We start from the raw sequence: 4825 nt of genomic DNA, 5'->3' as shown, positions 1-4825 counted from the left end.
CGCTTGCCACAACTAGAGAAAGCCCTCGCACAGAAATGAAGACCCAACACAGCCTAAATAAATAAATAAATTTATTAAAAAAAAAAAAAAAAAAAGGGGTCAGTTGGGCTTCCCTGGTGGCGCAGTGGTTGAGAGTCTGCCTGCCGATGCAGGGGACACAGGTTCGTGCCCCAGTCCGGGAAGATCCCACATGCCGCGGAGCGGCTGGGCCCGTGAGCCATGGCCGCTGAGCCTGCGCGTCCGGAGCCTGTGCTCCACGATGGGAGAGGCCACAGCAGTGAGAGGCCCATGTACCGCAAAAAAAAAAAAGGTCACCAAGGCTGTGTTCCTTCTGGAAGCTCTAGGAGGAAATCTGTCTTCTCGCTCTCTCCTGCTTCTAGAGGCCTCCTGCATTCCTTGGCTTATGGCCCCATTCTCCATCTTCAAAGCCAGCAGTGCAGTAACATCTTCTGATCTCTCTCTCCCCCTCCCTCTATCTCTGTCTCTCACCCCTGCTCTGCTTTTGCCATCATATCTCCTTCTCTGACTCTGACCTTCCTACCTCCCTCTGATAAGGGCCCTTGTGATTACACTGGGCCCACCTGGATAATTGAGGACTATCTCCCCACCCGAAGATCCTTAGTCTAATGACATCTGCAAAGTCCCTGTTCCATATAAGGTGACATATCCACAGGTTCCAGACATTAGGCTGTGGACATCTTTTGGAGGACATTATTCTGACTACCACAGTTGCATAGAGCTATCCTGACATAAATGGGTGTGTTGTGGAGGCCGGACTCCCTGATGGCTGGGAGGGACCTTAGGGTGACTGCACTGCATTTCTGGAGCCACCTCTTTCAATGTACAACACACTTGCCAAGTGGGGGCAAAGTCATTCTGATCCGCTTTGTTGGCAGAATCTTGCTTTGAGGAGTATTAGGTCTGTTGGGCTCACCAGGAACTCATTATCATCACAATAAAGTCCCCTCCACCGCCACCCCAATGTCCTGGGGAAAAGGACGCACTGACCAGCTTCCAGCGACATTTGTTCCATCTGTGAACAGAGTAGGCCATGAAAAGCCAAGGGCCTCTGTTTTCTAGGGATGGTCTAACAACTGTTAGCAAAAGCAAATCTATAGAAAGGTGCAAACCATAATGTCATAAAATGAACCTAGATGAGATCTATGAGCTGACGAGGCCACATGGTGAGCCAGGCATGATATGTGCTACTTCATTTAATTTAACTTACTTCATACTGACCTTACGAGGTACGTCCTATTCTTATCCCCAACTTACAGATGAAGAAAATGAGACGGGATGCAAACTATTATATACAGAATGGATAAACAACAAGGTCCTACTGTGTAGCACAGGGAACTATATTCAATAGTCTGTGATAAACCATAATGGAAAAGGATGCGAAAAAGAATGCATATATATATACGTGTGTGTGTATATATATATACATATATATATACAACTGAACCACTTTGCTGTGCAGTAGAAATTAACACAACATTGTAAATCAACTATACTTCAATAAAATACATTAAAAAATAAATAAATAAGATAATGAGACATGGGAGGTTAAACAACAAGCTCAAGTTTGCCCAGCTACAAAGTGATGAAGCAGAGTAGTGGACGTGGGACTGTCTGATTCCACAGTCCACATTTGGGGAATCTGGGTGAAGGACATTCAGGAATTCTTCATCCTACTTTAGCAACTCTATTGTAAATCTGAAATTATTTGAAAAATTTCAAAATATTTCTAAGAATCATGAAGTCTAGAGCCAGAGGGTTCCGTGATGTAGTAAATGAGAATTGCACTTAACCTGCAGCCTGTCTGAACTCTGCACATCCTCCACATCAATAGAAAAAGGCTGAGAAGTGGTCTCATGAGACAACTAGCAGAACGGGGTGGCAAGAGACTCCTCAGTTGTGGAGTGCAGTGCAACCCGGGGGGTCAAGAGCCCAAGTCACTCACCTCCAGTCTCTGTGGCCTTGGGCAAGTCATATCAGCTCTTGGTGCCTCAACTGACTCACCTGTAAGATTGACATACTAATAGTATTTACCTAGGAGAATACCTAAATGACATCACAAGAGGGAAGGAATCCTCAGACAAGACACTGAACACTACAAACAGTAAAGGGAAAGATTGAAACATATGACTACATTAAAATTTTAAACTTTTGAATGATGAGATACCATTAACAAAGTAAATCGACAAACCACAGAAAGAAGACCTAACTAACGCAAGATCAGTATCCAGAATATGTAAACAACTCCTATGGATCAATAAGAAAAACATAAATAAACCCGTTAGAAAAATGGTCCGGAAATATCAACAGGCAGAAACCTGGATAGCCTGTAAGAAAAGATGCTCAATATCACTAAATTCAAGAAAGTTAAAACTAAAACAACAAAGATATCATTTCACACCTATTGTCATAAGCAAAAATAAATGAACAAAGTCTGAAAATATCAAAAGTTGGCAAAGATATCTAGAAATGGTACTTATACATTGCTGGCAGAAGTATGTATTAACAGTTCTTTGGAGAGCAATCTGGCTATAAACCTCCTAAAGCTCAAGATGTGATATACTACAAAGTCATCAGTTCCACTCTTAAGTGTGTATTCTAGAAAAGTATGACATGTATACACAAGGAGGTATGTACCAATGTGTTCAATGTAGCACTCCTTGTAATAGAAGTCTAAGTGTTCCTTAGTACAGATACATAAACTGTGACTGATTCATACAATAAAATACTATGCAACAAAAAAAAATGCATAATTTAGAGCAGTAGTTCTCAAACGTTAGGGTGCATCAGAATCACCAGAAGGGCTTGGCAAAGGGCAAATTGCTGGATCCTATCCCTAGAGTTTCTGATTCAATGGATCTTGGGTGGAGCCAATTTTTTGCATTTCTAACAAGTTCTCAATGTTACTACTGCTGCTTGCTGGTCTAGGGACCACACTTTAAGAACCACTAAACTAGCTATATGTTTCAACACAGTTAAATCTTGAAAACCTAGTCCAGTTTCCAGCAAGTTGTGAAAAGATACATAATATATCTCTAAACACAGTAAACAATAGCATACAGATTATGGATATATATTTTTTCTTTATAATAAAGATACAAAATATACCTGAAAATGTATAGAGAGTGATTATCTCTAGAAGAGAGGGGAAAGAAATGGAAGGAGAATCTTAGTAGTGAGTAGAAAGGTATGTGTTATATTATTTTATGTAGTTTAACGCATGTTTGAAATGTTAAGGAATTTTTAAAGTTTAAATTATATAGTATCAGAACAGAATAGAGAACCCAGAAATAAAAATAAAATTTTAAAAATATATAGTATCTATCACATAGAGTTGTTGTGAAGAGTAAATGAGATAATGTGAAACTTCTGGGTGGGTAAAAATAGCAGGATGCAGCGGAGTCACAGAATCTCTGTCCTTATGTATCTAACCAAAAAGTAATAATAAAAAATTAAGTTAAAGGATACCCCCCAAAATTAAGAGAATTCAACCAAACAGTGAAAAGGGTACAATTTGGACTTTCCTGGCGGCGCACTGGTTAAGAATCCGCCTGCCAATGCAGGGGAGATGGGTTCGAGCCCTGCTCCGGGTAGACGCCACATGCCGTGGAGCAACTAAGCCTGTGTGCCATGACTACTGAAGCCCGTGCTCCTCAACAAGAGAATCCACCGCAATGAGAAGCATGTGCACCGCAAAGAAGAGTAGCTCCTGCTCGCCGCAACTAGAGAAAGCCCGCGAGCAGCAACAAAGACCCAGTGCAGCCAAAAATAAATAAATAAAATTTTTTTTTAAAGAAAAGGGTACAACTTTATGGCATAAACATCAAAAAGGGGTAATCAAGGAAAGAAACAGAAGATTCTAAACTGAGTCAGCGTGGTTTTCAACCTGACCCAGAAAAGGATATCAGGAAAGCAGGTGAATCCACAAAATCCTGAGCCTTCTCACCTAGAGTGAGTGAACAACCTGGGATAAAGGGGAAACTCCTGGGAGGAGAAGTCCCTATCTGCCTTCAGAACCTCTCAGTGGAGTCGGAAAAAAACACACAGCTTCCATTTTCCCAGGTGCCATGATGAATTATGGGAAGGATCTGAAGGCCAAACATATCTGCTCATAGGCATCAGACACACCCTGTACTATTCACAAGGAGAAAGACTAGACAAAAGAGTGGATCCCTATTTCTTTCCTTCAGTTATTTTTGTTTGTACACAAGTGTGATTATTCGCCTAATTCTATCTCTCCACTGCACAGCATCTCCAAGATAGCAGGGATGGGCCTGCCTTTGCTTATGATAGTGCCTAGCAAGTAGGTGTATAATAAATCATAAGGCCACCTAGTAGGTGTATAATAAACATTCAGTGAATAAATCAGTGAAGGAGGGAGCATATGAGTTGGTGTCAAAGAAATCTGATTTCCCATAGTGTTCAAATTTCACAGCCACCGCTTTTATTTTGCATGAACTATTCAAAGGAGAAAAACTAGACCCCATGGGGTCTGGGGCATTTCCTAACTAATAAAAAGGCCTACCTGATTCACATAGCCATCGGTGTGATTAATAGAGTGTATTTACAATTGTGTGAGCAAATTCTATTCCCTGTGACAAATATATTCTACAGATTAAATGAACAATACAACATTTTACATGCTTCACGGTCAACAACTACATTCTGGGAAATTTCTTTTTGACACTGAATGAATATTCCAGAAAGAAAGAAATAATTCAAAAAGAACCTGTGACTATATCACCAGAATCCTTTTGCCTCTTGTTAGTGAAACTAATAGGACACACAGCCTCTTTAAATGTAAATT

This window comes from Delphinapterus leucas, chromosome 15, assembly GCF_059928025.1.
Source record: "Delphinapterus leucas isolate spDelLeu-1000000601 "Yukka" chromosome 15, BTC_Dleu_Yukka2, whole genome shotgun sequence".
NCBI lineage: Eukaryota > Metazoa > Chordata > Mammalia > Artiodactyla > Monodontidae > Delphinapterus > Delphinapterus leucas.
The sequence above is the reverse complement of the archived record's forward strand: the minus strand, read 5'-3'. Positions refer to the sequence as shown.